This window comes from Hyla sarda, chromosome 9 (genome assembly GCF_029499605.1).
Source record: "Hyla sarda isolate aHylSar1 chromosome 9, aHylSar1.hap1, whole genome shotgun sequence".
In the NCBI taxonomy this organism is placed as follows: domain Eukaryota; kingdom Metazoa; phylum Chordata; class Amphibia; order Anura; family Hylidae; genus Hyla; species Hyla sarda.
Genome location: NC_079197.1, coordinates 118,127,931 through 118,151,057, shown reverse-complemented (window position 1 = coordinate 118,151,057; position 23,127 = coordinate 118,127,931). Strand labels below are relative to the sequence as shown.

The following is a 23,127-nucleotide window of genomic DNA, read 5'->3' as shown; positions in this document are numbered from 1 at the left end:
CTGGTGTGAGTTACTGCTCATACTGTAAAAGGGGGGGTGATGATGGGGTAAAGGTCTGAAGACATACTTGGCCGGTCCATCACCTTTACCTTTACCTTTTTATTCAGCAAGGCAGTGGTCATCTGGGAGGTGTTTGGGGGTCCTTATTATGTTGGAATACTGCCCTGCTGCCCAGTCTGTAAAGGGAGGGGATTATGCTCTGCTTCAATGTGTTACAGTTGATGTTGGCATTCATGTTTCCCTCAATGAACTGAAGCACCCCACATCCAGCTGCACTCTTGCACTCCAAGACCATGACAACCCCACCACTGTGACTGTAGGCAAGACATACTTATCTTCGTACTCTTCATCTGGTTGCCGCTACACACGGTTGACACCATCAAAACGAAATTAGTTTATCTTTTTTCTCACCGGACGACAGGTCATGGTTCCAGTAATCCAGGTTCTTAGTCTGCTTATCTGCAGCAAACTGCAGCTGGGTTTAATGTGCTTCATCTTAAGAAGAGGCTTCCTTCTGGGACAACAGCTATACACACCAAATCTGATGTAGTGTGTGGTGTATGGTCTGAGAACTAACTGGGTGCTCCCCCCACCTTTTCAACATCTGCAATCAATCAATGTGCATTCAACTTCTTTGGTCACCCATGATGCGACTTGTTCTGTGAAACCACTCTATGGTCTTGCCCACTATGCTGCAGCTCAGTTTCAGGGTCTTAGCAATCTTCCTATAGCCTAGGCCATTTTTATGTAAAGCAATAATTCTATTTTCCCGATCCTCAGAGAGTTTTATGTCATGAGGTGCTATATTGAACTTCTAGAGACTAGTATTAGAGAGTGTGAGAGTGATAACACCAACTTTTGCACCTGCTCTCCATTCAAACCTTAGACCTTGCAACACTAATGAGTCACATGACATTGTGGAGGGCAAATGGCAGTTGGGCCCAATATAAACATTTATATTTAGAGTAGTACTTGCTTCCCCCCCCCCCCCCCCCCAAAGCTTAGACTTTTAATGGCTCTTTTGTTCAGTTATTTTGAGGGGAAAGCAACATCAATCACTGTTATACAGGCTGTGCACTTACTTACTTTACATTGTTGCAGAGGGATATTTATTCAGTGTCACATGAAAGGATAGAAAGGATATAATAAAATATTTACAAAATTGTGAGGGGTGTATTCACTTATTTCAGATACTGTAAAGATGGTTTATTATGGTAGCTGAGTATCATTGAAGCATTGAGCCAGTACTTGTGTATATAAAAGCATTTTATAGTTTTTACTTAATAATTTGTACACAATTACCAATTAGCATCTTACTAGTGCCACTAGAAGTTGTGCTTTAGTGTGTGTGTGTGTGTGGGGGGGGGGGGGGGGGGGGTAAATGTTATTGGGGGTGATTTTGATCTTGCAGCCAGTCAGTGTTGTTTTGATTGGATCCTTCACCCTCAGTGGGGTATTTTTGTTTCTGCAGCTAGCCTATGGATTCCTGTAAGCCCTATTCAGAGAACTGGGAGATTCACAGAAATATCTGCAACATTTTTGACAAATGTGAATATAGCCTAGATGTTACTGTACACATTTGATAAAAGCCAACTAAAAGTTTGATAATTATTCAAAGAGTTCACAAAAAAATACATATAATAGAAAATATAAAGAAAATAATTTAAAAAAATTATAAGTAATAAATATAAAACAATCCATCTACTGGTTGTATAGTAATGGCTAATGGACTATCAGCAAACTCCATTATGGCATCTTTCAGCTGTTTGATAAAGACAATTATTGATTAATATTATAAAATTATTTAAAGGGAACCAATTAGCAGATTTTTGCATATATAACGCTCGACAACGCATGGCCGGGGAAACCATCTTCACCATCCCTGGGGGTAGCATATATAATGCGTTGTCGAGCTATATATATATATATATATATATATACAGTAACCCCCCGACCTACGGTGGCCCCGACATATGATAAAAGCGACATACGATGGCCTCTCAGAGGCCATCGCATGTCGATGTCAGCATCGACATACGATGCTTTTATATGTCGGGGCCATCGCATTAATTGCTATTCGACAGCGCAAAATGCTTAAGCTGCTGTCGGATAGCAGCTTAAGCATCCCTGGCAGGTTCACTTACAGGGGGAGAGAAGGGGCCATCCCCGGTTGTATAATTACCTGTTGCCGGGGTCGGGTCTGCGCTGCTTCAGGCCTCCGGTGTGCGTCCCCTGCGTCGTTGCTATGCGCTGCGAGACACAATGACGAGTGACGTCACTCATCATTGTGCCGCGCCATGCAGCGCATAGCAACGACGCAGGGGACGCACACTGGAGGCCTGAAGCAGCGCGGACCCGACCCCGGCAACAGGTAACTATTAACCGATAACCAGGGGGAGAGAAGGGGCAGCGGCGCCGATAGCAAGGAGAGAGAAGCGACGGCAGCAGGGCTCTAGACCCCTGCCTTTCCTGGGGGCTTCTGGGGGTTAAAAACAGTGTATCGGGGTATACACATGCACACACACGCACCCTCATTTTAAAACTTTTTTTATCCAAATATCCTTGGTAACATGAGGGTGCGTGTTATAGGCCGGTGCGTGGTATACCCTGATAAATACAGTAATTGTCTTGAAACATTTCAGGGGTGCCAACATTTACGGCCATGACTGTATGTGTTTGGTGAGCCATATACAAACCTCAACTGCAGCAGAACCTCTTTGGAAGAGTGGAGTTTTTCTGTTCTTTCACTTTCATTTTTTCCTCCTTTTTAAAAATCATAACCTTTTCAATTTTGCACCTAAAAAAACATATGATGGCTTATTTTTTGCACCACCAATTCTACTTTGTAATGACATGAGTCATTTTACCCAAAAATATACGTTGAAATGAAAAAAAAAATTATTGTACGACAAAATTGAAGAAAAAATGCCATTTTGTAAATTTTGGGGGCTTACGTTCCTACACAGTACATATTTCTGTAAAAATGACATTTTATCTTTATTCTGTAGGTCTATACGATTAAAATGATACCCTACTTATATAGGTTTGATTTTGCCGTACTTCTGGAAAAAATCATAACTACATGCAGGAAAATTAATACTCGAGATGAGCGAACTTACAGGAAATTCGATTCCTCACAAACTTCTCAGCTCGGCAGTTGATGGCTTTTCCCGCATAAAGTTTTTATTGGTACCATTTTTGTTTTGATCATTCTTTTTGATCACATTTAATAAAAAAATGTTATGGTATAAAAAGTGACCAAAAATACACTATTTTGGACCTTGGACCGTGTACGCCATTGACCGTGCGGTTTTATTAACAATATATTTTTATAGTTCGGAAATTTAAGCACGCGGAGATACCAAATATGTTTATTTTTATTATGTTTATATATATTTTATATGGAATTTGGGAAAAGGGGGGTGATTTAAAAAGGGGGGTTAATGTGTGTGTTTTTAAACTTTTATTTTTTTTTACACTTTTAGGAGGAATCATTAGAATCTTCATACAAATTAATGTGGTTCCATAGAACCACATTGATCTGTGTGCTCTGCGCTCGATTGATGAAGCCTGGTCCTGTCAGGCTTTATCATTCTCAGCACAGAAGCCACCATGGAAGGAGAGGTAAGCCCTCCGGCTACCTCAGAAGTGGATTGCCCCCCCCCTGCGCAATTGCACTGCAGGGGGGGGGGCACCCCTCTAGACCACCAAGGCAGGATAAAGGCACCTTTAGATGCCACTGTCAGCTTTGACAATGGCAATCTAAAGGGTTAATAGCCGGGGACGGCTGGGAATCAGCTGGGGGGCGGCCGATATGACGCGGGCATATGGACGAGTATAGACGTCCATGGTTATTAACCGGTTAAAGTAAAGGAATGTATGCCTACAGCGCTGCCCTAAAAATCCTAGCTATTCATTAGTAAATAGCTTTTTCGTAAGTAATGCAAGATTCTGATTGGTTGCTATGGTTAAGTGGATTTTCTTTGCTTTTCAACCAATATAACTAAATAAATGTTCTATGTGCTCATATCCCATTAATCAGAGTTGACTGCTATGTTGCCCAGTAAATTATTCTCTGTAATGAAACACAGTTACAAGTTCTGGGAAATAAAAAGAAAGAGACTGCAGGGTAATGATATAAAAGGTTGGAGGTTCAAACAAAATGTTTCATATACTATGTTCCAAAAAAATAAATGTCTTTACATTTTAACAATGTAAAGACATTTAAAATCCAGTTTCTTTGTTGGCACAATGTTAATTCTTTCTAGTCTATTTTGCTATACAGTATATTTCTTCACTACTCTTTAATCCCAACCTCCAATCTGTCTATACAGTTCTGTCATCAGAAATATCCTTGTCTCATACACTCTCTTATGTTTCCAAACAAATAGGTGGCCTGGAGCAACAATTTGCAGATAACTGAAACATTAAACTGAAGGGGTTATACTGCACAGTCGATGACTGGGAGCAAGAACATAAGACTATAGAAATTGATTTACAGATAGTTTTATACTTGAAATTATAGATAGTTTTATAGATTTTGCCATAAATGGTATTAATCATGTTATTAATCAAAAGTCTACTTGTTATGGTTGATGGTATAAGAGAGAAAATGGTGTACAGAAAAATCCCTGTTTCTTCTGTTAAAACATATATTAATCACTAACATTAACACTTACAAATGTCATCATAACTGGCCAAGAGGAATGCTGTTTAATCTCTGATGCTGCTTATGGTTTGGGATCTTTAAAAACAATTAACATTTTACTCCAGACCTATGATTTTCTACAGTAAGTAATAAAAATAAAAAAAATTAAAGATCATAGCACAAAGGAAAAAAACTTAAAAAAAACAAAAAAAAAAACTGTTCTCTTTCAATAATTTTTTGGCATAAAATAGAATAAAAGTTATTATTATTATATAATAAAAAATAATAAATACAACCAAATAAAGCTCAATTTCTTGAATAACAGAACTTTTTTTCCCAACAGTTATTTTTCTAACCAGTGGCACACTGAATTGGGAAATTCTTAATTTTTTATTATAAAAAAAATAAAATAAAAAGAATCTAAACACTGCAAGATAATTTTTTTACATTAGAAAAATATTGGCACCATTAATGTTTATATTAGGAAAATGTTGGTGCCATTAATGGTGTACAATACATTGGAGAGATGAAAGAAGTTAAAGTGCACCTGTCATTTTCCCACATGAAAAAAAGTCATTTGTCATTATCAGTACCTAAAACTGATCATGTATATAGAATTTTATGGGTATACCAAAGAAAGAGAGCTTTACCACTGCTTAACCAAAAAATCATTAACTTTATCTATCCATCTATCCATCTATCTATCTATCTATCTATCTATCTATCTATCTATATATCTATATATATATGAATATATATATATATATATATATATATATATATATATATATATATATATATAAAACTCAATGGCCCTTATTTACTAAGAGTGGAGTGTAGGTTTCTTTGTGGGTTTTAATTCCGTGCAATTTATTTTCCACGGTATTTACTAAGGTTTCCCTACATTTTCCACTTTGCCTACACTTTTTGCATCTCCTGGTGAATGGGTCAGTCCAGCTGGTAAGCCACACCCCATCTCACAAAGACACGCCCACCTTTTAAGCCACACCCCTTTTATTTTCAGTTAACCATTTCTTTACCACAATGCAGCCCAACCTGAGGATTAGAAATGAGGATTAGCTATGGGGACGGATATGAGGATGGGATATGAGGACAGGATATGAGGTCGGGATATGGGGACAGAATATGGGGACGGGATATGAGGTCGCATATGGGGACGGGATATGGGCACGGGATATGCTGATGGGATATGGGGTCGGGATATGGGGACGGGATATGGCAACGGGATATGGAGACGGGATATGAGGTCGGGATATGAGGTTGGGATATGAGGACGGGATATGAGAACAAAATATGAGGACAGGATATGAGGTTGGAATATGAGGAGGGGATTTGGGGTCGGGATATGGGGAAGGGATATGGGGTCAGAATTTTGAGATGGGATATGAGGACAAAAGCTTCCTCCTTTGTTGCTTTTCCCCCACAAGGATAAGGTAGGAAAAACCGGGCAGCCACGGGTACTCAGCTAGTATTTTCATAAAACAGAATTACCATTACACACATTGGGCCTCATTTACTAAGCTGAAACCGACCAGTTTTTGTCTGGTTATTTTGTCTGAGACATGTCTGCGCCAGTCTGCACCAGTGTGCGACAGTGTGCGCCTGAAAAATCCGACAAACCCGAAAAAGGGGCATGGTCTGTCACAAAAGGGGCGTGGCTTCACAACCCGACTGATTTACCCAATAGTAAATAGAGAATAATCCTGCAAGTCTGAAACAACTTTTCCCACTATCAGAATCATTAATTAGGCCTAGATGTATAAAACTAAACTTTATTAAATCACAGATAAATTTTGACATAAAGACATATGAATATTTTCCAAAAACAGTACAACATTGTGTCTTTCGACCAGATAGAGGACACAAATCACAGATAAGGTAGGGGAGGGGTAAAGGGTACAGGTGAACCCCTACTCAATAAAGAGCCCTACCTAGTCTAATACCCTTGCCCTCACTAGTCAATAAGTGTGGACAGGGGTTGGGAATTTGGGGGACCATTTGGTACACAGTTTGTACACCCCCCCCCAGACCACCCGGTACGTGGTTGGACCGCAAGATCTGTGGTACCTACAAATGCGGTACATGCAAAGCGTGTAGGTATGTACGGGTATCCAAGACGTTTCAATGTTATAAGGACCAAAAAACATACAAATGTTACAATTATGCTAACTGCAAGACCACTCGGGTTATTTATTTAGCCAGCTGCCCCTGCCCCTTGGGCTATGTTGGAAAGACGAAGAGGGAATTAAGACGCCAAATTCTTGAACACATTAATGATATCAAACAAAAGAAGGAGAAACCGGTGGCACTCCATATGAATCAAAAGCATTCGGGTGATCCCTTTAATATTAGTTTTCAGGCTATAGAGGTACTCAAACATGATGTTAGGGGAGGTGACGTTGATAAGAGGCTGCTGCAAGTAGAGGCCAGGTGGATTTACCGTCTTCGTACGGTGACTCCACATGGCCTAAATGAGCAGATATCGTTTTGCCCGTTTATTTAACCTATTGGATTTTTCTAACTTATTTTTGGAGAAGGCCAATGCTTTGATATTTCCAAATCTCCCTGTGTTATCATAGATCACTAACTTAGAGAGTGAATTTATGATTTTTGCTTGACCACCAAGGAATCTCCTTCTAGACGCCCTATGAAACCAGGTCCTTGTCTACCTTTGGTAATAATTTATTCGACTATAGCCTATTATAACTATCAGGTTCATCTTAAATTAACTGCATTTATAGTAATTTCTATTTTTGGTAGTGGTACTATCGTTTATATTTGACCATTTAATCGACAGCTGAGTGAGCTTGTAACCAATTAATTGACAGCTGAGTGAATATGATTTATTATGTAGTTTTGGAGTTGAGTTCATATCATTATGTATTTATTTATTATTTAATATTAATATTATTTTTTACTTTTTAGCCCCTATTGTTTCCCCGGATCATCTTTCATTATACTAAAGTACCTTGGTATATGCGCCCCCGATCGGCGATGTGTGGTATTAGCCGCGGGTCCCGGCCGTTGATGAGCGCCGGGACCGACGCGATATGATGCGGGATCGTGGCGCGATCCCGCTTCATATCGCGGGAGCCGGCATAGGACGTAAATATACGTCCTGCGTCGTTAAGGGGTTAAGACCCAATCATGCATAATATGTGTAATGGTAATTATGTTTTATGAAAATATTAATAAAGTAAATGGTTTTATTGGTAAAGCAGTGGTAAAGCTCTCTTTATTTGGTATGCATATGTTGTGGACCGGTATGTATATTGGCTTCTATCTGTTATTCTGTGCTTTGGAGGGGGCGTTTCCTCACTCTGCATGACAAATATTCCTCTCTGACTGCTGAGTCTCTTCATCCAATCACTGCAGGTTACATCCTCCTCTCTGTTTTCATGCTGCCGTCTGATAGACAGGACAGGAGTGAGCATAGAGGAATGCTAGTTCTGCCCTCACTTACTGGACTTTGTCCATGCCTGTGCTTCAGCTTGGACAAAGATTATACTGCAGCCAGACAGGATTATGTTTTGGATAGTATGGGGATATTTTTGTGTCATGATTTCTATATAAAGGAAACAAAATTTTCTAATGAAGTATATTTGAAAGGTTAATGTTTTTTTCCAAGATGTACAACGTATAATTTTTTTTTTGAATTTGACAGTGCCCATTTAAGATATAAAGGGCACACTCTGACTCTTTTGCACAATATCTTTCTTAAAGCTAGAGTTGGCTTTGTATTGTTTAGGGATTTCCCTTTTTATCTATAAAAAATTTATAAGCAGTCTGTATTAAAAAAGTTATAAAAAAAGTAATATAAAACAGTCACATTTACTGGAGAAAGGTATTAACACAAATAATATCACCATTCTGGAATAGTCCCAGCTATTAGTAATACAAATGATAGTTAACCTTCACAATTCGAAAGCAATGTCTGATATTCATGAGTTACTTTTTAGTAACTTTTTGTTCATTACTACTATTGTCAGTTTAAATTTTACCAACAATTCCATCCACATCTGTATCCTGGACCAGCTGCACCAAAATCAGCACAACTTAATGTAGATTTGCTGCTACGGATGTACCATCCATCAATTTGCCTATTTAAAGGATGAAACATAGTGACTGTATTGTTTGGTGTCATGGTGTGTACCACATTGAGAGAGTTGTCTCAGGAGATTAGGAAAAAAATTATAGACAATCCTGTTAAGGGTAAAGGCTATAAGGCCATCTCCAGTAGTATGACGTTCTTGTGACTACAGTTGCACATGTTATTGAGAGGTTTAAGGTCAAAAGGACAGTAGCCAACCTACCTGGATGTGGCTGCGAGAGAAAAATTGATGACAGATTAAAGTGATAGATAATACGAATGGTAACCAAAGAGACAAAAACAACTTTCAAAGACTTTAGAGGTGAACTCCAAGGTGAAGGTACATCACTGTCAGATTACACCATCTATGGCTGGGTGAGCCTAGAGGACACCACTGTCAAAAGCAAATAATAAAAAAAAAAGCAAGACTGGATAATGAGACTTTTTTCAACATTTTATTTTTCCCCAGCCATCTACCTCAACTACATCCCTAATGTGGAGTATTCATACTTGGTATCTCGGACAGCATAATCAATAAACAAAGCCCTAACTGGAGTATTGGGGATGGACATGTCATTGGTTTCTTATTTTGTTTATTGTACATTCTGCATTTGAAGATTTTAGGAACTGTCCAGAGCAGGATAGTTTGCTATGGGGATTTGCTCATACTCTGGACAGTTCCTAAAATGGACAGATGTGTCAGCAGAGAGCACTGTGGTCAGGCAGAAAGGAAATTCAAAAAGAAAATAACTTCCTGTGGATCATAACAGCAGCTGATAAGTACTGGAAGGATTAATATTTATTAATAGAAGTCATTTACTAATCTGTTTAACTTTCTGGCACTAGTTGATTTAAAAAAAAATGCTTTCCAGTGGGGTACCCCTTTAATAGATCTTGAATATCTGAAGTAAACATCTACAAACTCTGCTGGACAGGGATTGTTCGTACTTGTTACCTAGAGCTAATCTGGTTTCTATTTCCTTTTGAATTGCAATCCACTGATTTTGAGTTGCAATCCACTGATTTTGGCAATAGACATGATATAGAAGGGATTTATCATTGCTCCTTTTTGTAAAAAGGAGCAATAAAAGGTGCAAAGCCACTGAAAAGTCTCTAAAACTACACCAACCCAGACATGGTGAAGCTTTTTGGTGTATGTGTAGACAGAAATTTCAGAAAATGTGACCTGCACAAAATTTGTCAAAGCTCTTTTACCTTTTAATAAATTTGGTGCTCCTACACATTATCAGCACACAAAAAAAGGTGTAAAAAAAATGCTTCACTTGCACTGCAATGATAAATGTGGGCCATTATCTTTAAAAGGAAATTAACTGTATACTAGGTCTTGGACTCAAACTGTATTGGTGCCATGGTGTACAGCAACTGTTTATAGTGGATTAGCAGTTGTGAGGACCTATGGTCGTTTCAGGCAAATGTAGGCAAGTTGACTCACTAAGGCACAGCTGATTAGGCAAAAGTCTTTACTCATTTCAGGTTTAAAATTACCTTTTGGGTAATTGTTCACATGGCTCAAGATCGTAATATATATATATATATATATATATATATATATATATATATATATATTCGTTTGTTAGCATTTGCAACATTAAAGAGAAACTGACAGCTATTTAATCCGCACTAAACCCAATATAGTGTGGAAGAATAGCTGTAAAAAGGATTACAAAAATATTTAGGTGAGGTATTTCCATAGTTATGCCGATTAGGTCCGTTCCCATTGGCTCACCCAGCTGCCTTGCCTTATCACCTTATTAATAACCCTCCCTGGCTCCCCGCCTCTATTGTGTGCTGGAGCACAATGGAAAAGGACCTACTAATGGGTATAACTCTAGAGACACCTAACCTAAATATAGATTATATATTCTGGCCTAGACCACTATGTTCTGCGACTTTATGTCATGTCACTAATGTCTCCTCTCTTTCCAATATATCATCCTGTAGGCCTCTATTTGGGTTACTCCCCATATGACATCCCGTTCAGGATTTACCTTGGCATCTTTGGGTTATATCTTCTGTCCCTGTACCTTGGATCTTCTTCGCTGGCTGGAGCATCGTTTAGCTTGATTGTGGATGTTCCCATCTTTCTATGGATCAAGAAAGATTGAATTTACTTGCTGGATAATTGTGGGATGGAATCTCGAAGTGGACCATCTGTCCACATAATGTATAGGAAATTTAGGGCCTGATACCTCCATCGATTGATTGGAATAAACAGAGATCCTTATTTGGGACTGATGACCATGATATGGACTTGAGAGATACTGACACGATTGGATGACAGTACTTCCTTCATCCTATTTTTGTGATCACCTCCAAATGATCACGTTTGATAGCTATGGAGCCTCACAGATGTACTGCGGACTATATATTCTTTCTTACAAGTATGGAATCACTAAAAACCCACAAAAAAAATATGGTACTATTGACCTTATTAAGAGAACGAGATGAAATAATACATTTGACAATCTATTTGTACTAATGGACTTTCATGCCTGCACACTTGGAATAATAATATTGTGTATAATCTTAATTGTGTTCCTTTGTATCTGTATACTCTTTCCAACATACAGTAAAATATTTTTGGCTATATTCTCCATTTGCTGTGATTGTCGCATAACGCTATCCATGTAATTCTTGCAGATGATTTATTGGGTGTCCTTGATCCTCTGGGGGGTGGATCAGGTAGCATGGATGGCCATGGCACTCAGACCTCGTTTACCCATGTCCCTTGGCAGCCGGTGTGCCCATTCACTTACATGTGTCACGGACAACTTATTTTGACATAATTACTATTTCTAATTAATGTTAGCACTATGACGTCTATTAACTTTCTTTTTGGGTATCTAGGTAACTTCTCACTCTTTTTCAGTGGGTGCTTGGCTTTGGGGGGCGCCGCTCGACGGTGGTGCGCATGCGCCCGGACCATCATGCGTCACACCGTGCGTTCCACAATCTGGACGCATGCTGAGCGCATTGATATTGTCCTCTTTCTCTGTACGCACGCCACATTTAGTGACAGTGCGTTCCACCGTGTGTTCCACATGGAGCGCAACAACTTCCGAAAGGACGGTGATTACACCTTCCGGACGGAAGTTGGACAGCGTTTCGCCACGCCACAGCACATGGAGGCCCAAACAGGAACACCAGGCAGGTATGTTCGTTAATTGGTGTATATATAAATACCTAAATGTTTTTCCTTCACACTACCACCCCTGAGGAAGTTGCCCCTGTGTGGCAATGGAACGCGTGGGGACTCTGGTGACCCCGTCCTCTTTCACATTACCAACCTCTACTTGGCCTGTGATGTCTGGTTCTGTATGACAATCTAATACGGTATTTAGCTGCAGGTAGCCATTGCATGGTTATTTATATGGATTCTGTGTTATGTATTGCACATTGATATTTATTATCGCGATCTGCATGTGATTCACAGACCTGACACACAGGTTGCTTATTGTATTATTGAGGATGGGTGTCTGGTCAGGAGAGGGGGTTCATGGCCCCTCTCCTTAGTTGTGTGCTGGCTCTAGCAAGCCAGAGATTTTAATGTTTTTAACCCTCTTTTTGTGTGCAACTGCATGTTTCCTATGTCTTTTGTAATAATAACATTTCTAATTGATTATATTGGGTGTGCTACTATTTATCAGTGATGGCTTTTTCTGGTTCTGGTAACCTAACCTAAATATGTGAGTAACCCTTCTTTTTACAGCTATTCATCTGCACTATAACCCAGTATATTGGGTTTAGTGCAGGTGATATAGCTGTCAATGTCTCTTTAAGGGTAGGGTCACATAATTTACGCTGCACATTTGACACTGTGTATTTGATGCTGCATATTTCTGAACTAGCAAAGTCTATGGAAGTAATAATAAATATTTATTTGCTAGCACTGAAATACACAGCACCAAATATGTAGCGTCAAATACGCTGCATATAATGCTATGTGTGACCCTACCCTAAAGAGTATTTACCCAAAAAGTAGGAAAGAAACCATCAAGCATATTGTACCACTTAAAGAAACTTCAACTAAGTTTCCGGTAAAAGAAAATTGTCTGCAACAATCTAGCAGAGTGCCACTTCCCTACAGGTGAGTTGATATTTGATTTCACAGTGGATACATATTTCACATACTTTTACATAAACATGCTAATTCCTTACAATGACAATAACACAGTCATTATTTACATATACCTCAATGAGAAACGACTTTAATTCTAACTATTTTAAATATGTTTTATAATTTATTTTTCTAAATGTTTGAGCGATTCTTTGACTACAGAGAAGCTACATTCACGCAAAAGATAATTATATCCTCCCTTCAAGGATGATTGTCGATGCCCCATGGTATGGTGACATGATGGAGAAAAATCAGCAACATAATGATAGTTTGGACAAAATAATATCCATGTTATAGTAATTTAGAAGGTGAGACTAACTAAAAGTGCTCCTTTATGATGCTAACCAGTAGTTATTCTAATCTAATGTAACGTTTTGAAGGCACTGTATATACAGGGAGCGTTAAGTCTTCAAGGATGCCATGCTGCTCACTTGAAAGGGAATGATTAGGTGACTATAGGTATAAACTATAAATCATAATTATTATCATTTTTTTTTTTACAGAGCAGATGGGGAGAAGTCAGTCAAGATTTGTGGTAATTGGGATATACTTCATGTACATGAGAAAGAATGGGCAGAAGAAAGTACAGTGATGTCTTTCGGAGATGTAAGAGACAGAACCAGGTGCAAAGGCTTGACTGGGTCAAGAACTACACTGCTGTTGGGTCAAATTTAATTAATGCTTGCACTGAATCAGCAATACTTATACACTTGTAAGGCTTTTACAGTAAGGCCTTTTATGTTAAGTTGTTATTATTCGAGATTACTAAAACTGTGAAAATATAATTCAGATAATAAAAAATTGAGTTTCTTAGAATTCAGGAACCTATTTCTATTTTTAGAGAAGTTTAAACTTGCAAGACATAAACTAATATTTTTTTTCCTTATGGTTTTACTATTATATCTACAAAGTTTTCTTTAACTCACCTTGGCCTGTTTGTTATCATCTGTACTGCATGCTATACAGAGAATAGGCAAGTGAACATTAGGTTGATGACATTGTTTGGCTGGGTTCATATATCAGGAGTGCACCAAAGGGAAACTGATGTTAGAATTGATCCTATTCATATGAATGGGACAGTTCACAATCATCCAGTGTCTCAATTTTGACGTATAGTTGGACATGCCGGAGAGCACTTGATAGGGGAAAGCAGCTTGTCCGCCGTACAGAAACAATGGTCGCCTTATGCCATACAACTGATGACAACTTGTCATCAGTTGTGGCATCAGTTGCGTCAAGATCTAGGCTGAGTTCACTTATGCCAGATGCCAAACATATGTGAAGCCAACCTTACAAGGAAACACATAAAGGCCTTTTTTTGGGTTCCCAATTCACGGCTTCATTGCAATAAATGGTGTTTGAAATGCTGCCACTGTCCGTACAGATGCAGACACAAGCAGTGGCCAAATCCAATGACTCCCCAAGGATGACACAAACCTTATTTGGAGAAATTTCTGCCCATTTAACCTCCTCAGGACGTCGGGTGTATGCATACGCCCTGCATCCCGAGTCCTTAAGGACATGGGGCGTATTCATACGCCCGTGGGAATTCCGGTCACGACGCTAGCCGGTTGGGGACCGGACCGGGATGCCTGCTTAAATCATTCAGCAGGCTTCCCGGCACATTGCCCAGGGGGGTCCTGAGACCCCCCCATGTCGGCGATCGCAGAAAATCGCATGTCAATTCAGACATGCGATTTCTGCTATTCCGGACTGATCGGGTCTCTGGTGACCCGATCACCCGGAAGATAGGGATGATCGGAGCTGTCAGTGACAGCCCCAATCATCCTGAAGGCTAGGAGCGAGGTCGCAGTGCTGCGATCTTCTCCTATCCCCTGCCATTGGTCAGAACTGATTCTGACCAATGGCAACCCCCGTTCTGCCCACCCCTGGATGTCATGGGGAACGTGGGGAGAAGATGGAGGCTGGTACCTGGAGAAGATGCCTGTGGACCCCCAATCGTCGCTGGAGAAAGGCACAGGTAGGGAAACCACGTGGGGGATGAAAGTAAAAGTAAAGTGATCTTTACAGTGGCAACCACTAGGAAGACCAAACTGCAACTCCTAGCATGGAGTTGTATTTTTGCAACATCTGGAGGGTCACAGTTTGGAGACCACTGTTACAGTGGTGCCCAAACGGTAGCCCTTCAGATGTTGCCAAACTACAACTCTCAGCATGCCTAGACTGCCCATGCTGGGAGTTGTAGTTCTGTAACATCTGTCCCTTCAGATTTTGCAATTTTCATGAAATTTTTGAAAATTGCTGCTCTACTTTGAAGACCTCTAATTTTTTCAAAAAGCAAAAATATGTCCATTTTATGATGCCAACATAAAGTGGACATATGGTATTAGTGAATAAAAATAACATTTATTGGGAATATCCATTTTCCTTACAAGTAGAGAGCTACAAAGTTAGAAAAATTCAAAATTTTCAAAATGTTCATGACATTTTCGGATTTTTCACCTAAAAAGGGTGCAAGTAACGCCGAAAATTTACCACCAAAACAAAGTAGAATATGTCACGAAAAAACAATCTCAGAATCAGAATATTCGGTAAAAGCGTTTTCGAGTTATTAATTCGTAAAGCGACGGTGGTCAGAATTGTGAAAAAGGGCTCAGTCCTTAAGGTGAAAAAGGTCTGCATCCTTAAGGGGTTAACAGTAGTATAACTGCATTTACTATGTAAGTTTAGAGCATGCAAATTTGCCAGCAGTCAGCATGTAGGGGAATTTATCATATAGTGTATGCCATAAATTTAGCAAATTTTTCACATTTGGGTCTTCGATACCACTTACTAAAAATTAGGTTAAAACTTCCACAGTTTGGAAGCTTCCATAGTTTATTTACTACAATTCACACTTAAAAATAAGGGCAAATCATAGTAGTCTGTGCTAACTCCTACTCCCCTAAATAAACTTGGGATGTAATTCCGGTATTGCATCTTTTTATTAAAGGGGTTATCCACCATAAGGTGATTTTAGTACTTTGATGGGCATGATTAGGCAAGTACAGTAATGGATATACTTTAGGAAGAATCCGTGCTTGTTGTGGAGCTAAACGGTTGTATTGTGAGTGTTACATGGCTATTTCCCTCCATCTACAAGTTCCAGGATTCCTTTTTTGTAAGTGTGAGGTCACTTTTCTTTCTCCCACACATTAGACTTATTGAAGCATAGGTGAGCTGCCTTACATGTAGTACTGTGAACAATAGACCAGTGTTTTCTAACCAGGATGTCTCCAGCTTTTGCAAAACCTCAAATTACTGCAGAATAATCCCCCTCCCCTAAGATCATCACCACCAAGCGGCAGCTCGACCTATTGAAGCAGACAGGCTCATTTGAACACCTGACTAGTGATGTAATGTCTCAGGTGGCACTGCAACCTGCCAAAACCTGAGACAAAACTTATTCTATATACTCCAAAGGAAGTTGTGTTGTGGTCTGACTACAGTGCCCTCTGCTGCCACCACTGTCTGTTTCAGTAACTGTCCAGAGCAGGGGTAAACCCTTATAGCTTACACCTCTACTGCTCTGGACAGTTCCTGACACAGGTGTCAGCAGAGAGCACTGTGGTCAGACTGGAAAGAACTACAAAACTTCCCCTGGAGCATACAGCAGCTGAAGTACTGGAAGGATGAAGATATTTAAATAGAATTAATTTACAATTCTGTTTAACTATCTGGCACCAGTTGATTTGTAAAAAAAAATGCCCTATGGAGTATCTCCCTAGGGTTGTGATGTTTACATGTTCTTATCATTTGAGGCCTCAACCAGCAATCTTCCATTTTTAACAGTTTAACTGTTTGAGTGTTTTATTGCTTAAATTGTGACCATTATGGTAAACCACAGTACCATACTGGGAGAATCTGTAACTATTACAGATATACCAGATGTGTTCTCTTATAGCAAGCCAGCAAAATATTACCTATTTTAAGGCAATATCAATTGTGTTTGTATCTTTAGAATATTTTTAGACCTATATATCTTAAAGAGAAAACCCCTTAAAGGGGTACTCTGCCCCTAGACATGTTATCCCTTCAAAATATAGGGGATAACATGTCTGATCGCTGGGGACCCCTGGGATCTCTGCAGCGGCACCCCAGTCATTCAATGTGAACTCCATCCGCTCAGTGCCAGATGACTGGCAACTACAGCCACCACGCCCCCTCCATTTATGTCCTATGGGTGGAGGCATGATGACTGTGTACTAGCAGTCATACCCCGTACCATAGATATGAATGGAGGGAGGGTGTGTGGTGTGGTGTCACGAACACGGAAGTCGCAGGCTTCCATGTTAATGAACGCCACAGTGCCAGCCCGGAGGTCTGACATGTTCTCCCCTAACCTTTGGATATTAGTCCTCATAAACCATGACACTCACTGTTAAATAATCAGTTTATTTACTCAAAATGCTATTCTATGTTTATAAGATATTTGATTATTGACAGAGGTTAAACTACCGTATATAGTGCAGCTTCACCTTGCCCAAAAGGCCTTTTCTGTGCCATATGACAGTAAACCACTAAAAATGATGAGAAATTTGCATTGGAGCCTAGGAGCTATAAAGTATAGCTCTGGTAAGATCAATAGACTGTTGCTGTATATTGGGTTTTCGTTATCATTCAATGCAAATTAGGTTCATTGAAATCTATCTCTAAGTATCTCTTTTGCTTGCATTTCATGTATGCTGTGTAAAAAACAACAAGGCTAAAAAAAAGAACCACTGTTTCCGTCTACTTGATCTTATATGTAGCAATTACAGTTAATACAGTAGATTGCTATCATTATGATTTTGCATTAGCAATTAATTGAAAAGGTTATAGTCATGTCTACTGCTCAATTAGCCAGAGTGAGTATTACATTTCCTGTACTCCAGGGGCAGACAGCGTGTTCACAATATATCTATTTAACCTCTTCAGGACACAGGGCGTATGCATACGCCCTGCGTTCCGAGTCCTTAAGGACACAGGGCATATCCATACGCCCGTGGGAAATCCGGTCCCCACCGCTAGCCAATTGAAAGTGAAAGTAAAATGATCTTTACTGTGGCAACCACTAGGAAGGCCAAACTGCAACTCCCAGCATGCCCAGACAGCCTAAGGCTTTCTTGGCATGCTGGGAGTTGTAGTTTTGCAACATCTGGAGGGTCAGAGTTTGGAGACCACTGTTACAGTGGTGCCTAAACGGTAGCCCTCCAGATGTTGCCAAACTACAACTCTCAGCATACCTCAACTGCCCAGGCATGCTGGGAGTTGTAGTTCTGTAACATCTGTCCCTTCAGATTTAGCAATTTTCATGACATTTTTGAAAATTGCTGCTCTACTTTGAAGACCTCTAATTTTTTCAAAAAGCAAAAATATGTCCATTTTATGATGCCAACATAAAGTGGACATATGGTATTATGAAAAATGCAACATTTTCAAAATTTTCATGACATCTTGGGATTTTTCACCAAAAAAGGATGCAAGTAACGCCGAAAATTGACCACCAAAATAAAGAAGAATATGTGACGAAAAAACAATCTCAGAATCAGAATAATCGGTAAAAGCGTTTTCGCGTTATTAATTCCTAAAGTGACGGTGGTCAGAATTGCGAAAAAGGGCTCAGTCCTTAAGGTGAAAAAGGGCTGCGTCCTTAAGGGGTTGATAGTTACCAATCATTTGCACACAGCTTTATTGCCTACTTTTTGGTTGAATATTTCTAAGCTTTTTCATCTCCTCTACACTATATTTGACTATCTTAGCACACATCCCTGTGAAGTGAGAATATTGCCATAAATCATTTACTGGTCATGGTTGGTGCAGTATCAGTAAAATAATATAGCATATTTGCAGCCTCTTCAGTATGAATCATTGCAGATGTATTTTCTTGTCTGTTGCTTTCATTACGGAAGATATTTCCAAACTTTGTTTCACGTCCAACTGGAGGAAGGGAGGATGAAGCAGGCAGTGAAGTCATTCTGCTTTTATCAAGCTTGTTCATCAATATCTGAACTCGCTAAGTCTTTGATATACATCACAACGCTCTGTGTATTCAGATTAAGCATCAAATAATGCTACCACGCTCATGCTCTTACATATTTTATTTTGTGTCCAAGCTTTACATTGAATAGGACAAAAAAAAAGTTGGCTGCTCCCATTTGTTAAAGAAAAAAAAAATAATTGTTTAAAAAACTAAAGACTTTTTTTTTTTGTTGTTGTTACAAACAGAATATATTAAGTAAATGTCCCAGGGAATCCAAGTGAGAAAAACAAGACAGACACAATAATATGTAATAATAATAATTAATGAGGGTGAAAATCATACAGATGTGTCCATCTTTACCTTTCTTTCAGTAACGAAATTCAATTTCTAATAAAAGCAAATCACAACCTGCATTAAGAATACTCAAAAGGCTTCATTTACACAGCAAACACAGGCTGTGACACATAGGGGAACACAGTATTTATACTTAGTGATAAAGTGTCTGGAGATCATGTTACAGTGAAAGGCTGACACCATGCACCACTAAATATATTAGAGAAATAAATAAAAGCTGTCTGCTTTTGTCCATAGGAACCAATTACAGCTTAGCTTTTATAAGGATTGGCCGGCAAACAAAATGTATCCACTATCCACAGGTTAGGGAATAAGTGTCTGACTGCAGGAAGTCTGACCATTGGGACCATGATCTCCAGAACAGGGCCGCTCTGTTATCTCAGGGTGCTCCAGCCCCCACCTTCCCAGATGATCTGCTCTCAGAAGTGATGGCCCGCTTGCCAGTGAGACATGACATTGATGAGGCTGGGGATTGGCGGTGTTCAAAAAAACAAAACAAGCCCCATTTTGGAGATCAAGGGGGGTTCCAGTTAAAAAAGAAAACGAAAAAATCCTAAAAGAGAAAAAAATCAGCAGCCTGGGGGGGGTCATGCTCCAGACTCCTGGCATCAACATTAGTGATGGGAGTCATGATGCCAGGAATGTAGAGTTTGACTGCAGAGGCCACTGAGGTCTGCTCCTAAAGTAAGAATGGCGTGATGACTGGAGGCTGAAAAGGGAATTATTGCAGAATCAAATAGGTAGGTACAATAAAAAAATAAAATTTTACGTTGCATTTGGGACCTTTTAATTTTTTTTAATTTTATTTTATTTTTTTATACGGCTAACCCCTTTTAGAAAGGACACATCTGTTTATCCAGGTGTAATAAAGTACTTATACTAAATGTACAGGACTGCACTGCTACTTACCTGAACTGCATGTTCTGCTACTGCTACTGTTACATCTGTGCTGCATATTATCTACTGCTCTTAAAGGAAACCAAGCAACATATATTATGCCTGGCAATGCATTATATATGGTAAAATCCTCATCCTCACCATCCCTGGGGGATGTTTTTAAGTCTCCCTCTCTGGCCCATAAGGTCCCTTGAGCGGGGAGCTATACTTACGTAGTCCTGTAGGCTGTGCTTTAATCACGCCCCCTCAGCATGATTGAAACCCACTTCACTACTCTGTTTCCTAGGAAGATGGAACAGAACATTCCCCAGGGATGGTGAGGATGGAGATTTTACCATGTATAATGCATTGCCATTCTTTATACATGGTAAAATCTGATGCTTAGTGTGTAGTGGATGAATGTGTATTCTCCCTACCTCTACTACATGTATTGTACTGCTAAATACTTATACTAAATGTGCTGAACTGCTATATGTGTACTTCATGTGTTTTACTGCTCTTAATGTGTAGCACATGTATTCTATTGGTTTTCTACCTTTACAACACATGCTGTGCTGCTATCTACTTGTAAAACATATGCTACACTCATATGCTGCACTGCTGGAACCTGTTCTGCATGCATTCTACTGCTCTTATTGTGTAGTACATGCATTCTACTGCTCTTACTGTGTAGTACATGCATTCTACTGCTCTTAATGTGTAGTACATGTATTCTACTGCTATTACTATGTAGTACATGTACTCTACTTCTCTTACTGTGTAGTACATGCATTCAACTGCTCTTAATGTTTAGTACATGCATTCTACTGCTCTTAATGTGTAGTGCATGTATAATACTGCTCTTACTGTGTAGTACATGCATTCAACTGCTCTTAATGTTTAGTACATGCATTCTACTGCTCTTAATGTGTAGTGCATGTATTATACTGCTCTTACTGTGTAGTACATGCATTCTACTGTTCTTAATGTGTAGTACATGTATTCTACTGCTCTTACTGTGTAGTACATGCATTCTACTGCTCTTAATGTTTAGTACATTCATTCTACTGCTCTTAATGTGCAGTGCATGTATAATACTGCTCTTAAGTAGTACATGCATTCTACTGCTCTTAATGTGTAGTACATGCATTCTACTGCTCTTAATGTGTAGTACATGTATTCTACTGTTCTTACTGTGTAGTACATGTATTCTAGTGCTCTTAATGTGTAGTGCATAAATTCTACTGCTCTTTATGTGTAGTACATGTATTCTACTGCTCTTAATGTGTAGTACATACATTCTACTGCTCTTAATGTGTAGTACATGCATTCTACTGCTCTTAATGTGTAGTACATGCATTCTACTGCTCTTAATGTGTAGTACATACATTCTACTGCTCTTACTGTGTAGTACATGCATTCTACTGCTCTTAATGTGTAGTACATACATTCTACTGCTCTTAATGTGTAGTACATGTATTCTACTGCTCTTAATGTATAGTACATGCATTCTACTGCTCTTAATGTGTAGTACATGCATTCTACTGCTCTTAATGTGTAGTACATACATTCTACTGCTCTTAATGTGTAGTACATACATTCTACTGCTCTTAATGTGTAGTACATGTATTCTACTGCTCTTAATGTGTAGTACATGTATTCTACTGCTCTTAATGTGTAGCACATGTATTCTACTGCTCTTAATGTGTAGTACATACATTCTACTGCTCTTAATGTGTCGTACATGTATTCTACTGCTCTTAATGTGTACTACATGCATTCAACTGCTCTTAATGTGTAGTACATGCATTCTACTGCTCTTAATATGTAGTACATGCATTCTACTGCTCTTAATGTGTAGTACATACATTCTACTGCTCTTAATGTGTAGTACATGTATGCTACTGTTCTTAATGTGTAGTACATGTATTATACATGCGAGCAATGGTTCGCACAAAAACGAGCAATGGTTCGCACAAAAACGAGGAGTAGCAATGGGCACGCCAGTAGCGTGTACATTTGCTAATTTGTTCCTGGCCCATTTCGAGGACAGATTTGTATTCTCCACACAAAATAAATACCTAAAACACATACGATGTTATCTACGGTTTGTAGATGACATTTTTATGTTGTGAGAGGGTACACAGTCTGACTTCGAAGGATTTGTGACATGTCTAAATCACAATGACATGAATATGCGATTTACATTGAAGTGTAGTGACACTGAACTTGAGTTCTTGGATGTGAAGGTGGTGGTAGAAAACTGTCAATTAGTTACCAAAGGTTACAGAAAAGAAACCACAACTAATTCAATAATACATTTTGACAGCTACCACCCTGTTCACACCAGAAAAGCTATACCATATGGGCAATTGTTACGCTTGAAGCAGATTAACAGCTCCCCAGAAGCATTTGAGGAGCAATCGACTGCTCTGATGCAAAAATTGTCGCTAAGAGGATATCCTAAGGAGGTCCTTAGCGACGCCTTGAATAGAGCAAAAAAAAGTAACCAGAAGTGATCTGCTGAAAGGTAGCAAGAAGAAAAACTATAGAGGTGGTAATACTGAAAAAACTAGTGAGAAGTTCTGTTTTTCGTTTAAATACAGCCCCATGTCCGATTTAATTAGAAGCTCGATCCATAAAAATTGGAGCTTGATTGAAAGGGACCCGCAGCTAGGAGCCGTCAGGTTGCAAAGACCACTAGTAACTTTTAAAAGAATTAAGAATTAGTTAGCAGTAAGTTTAAAGAAGTGAGTTCTGAAAATTGGCTGAAGAAAATGTCAGTCAAAGGCAATTTTCAATGTAAAAGATGCAAATGGTGCCCCCAGTTCTTATCTGGGAAAAATATGACAGTGGGCGGGGTAACCAAAGAGGTAACCGAGTACATATGTTGCAGAACCAGTTATGTGGTTTGCGCAATCATATGTACTTGTGGTAAATTCTTCATTGGTAGTACCATACGTGCCATGAACATACGCTTCAGAGAGCACGTTTGGTCTATCAATTCAGGAAAAGGGTCCCCGCGCCTTTATTGAACA

At 39.2% G+C, this 23,127-nt stretch overlaps 1 long non-coding RNA gene across 1 annotated transcript in view; it reads left to right on the top strand.

Moving 5' to 3' along the window:
• LOC130291582 (uncharacterized) overlaps positions 1-11,359 on the top strand; it is a 102,362-nt gene extending 91,003 nt beyond the window's left edge. The window contains exon 3 of the long non-coding RNA XR_008847968.1: positions 10,722-11,359. This is a non-coding gene — a long non-coding RNA (uncharacterized LOC130291582). The remainder of the gene's footprint in view (positions 1-10,721) is intronic.
• The last annotated feature ends 11,768 nt before the right edge of the window (positions 11,360-23,127 follow it).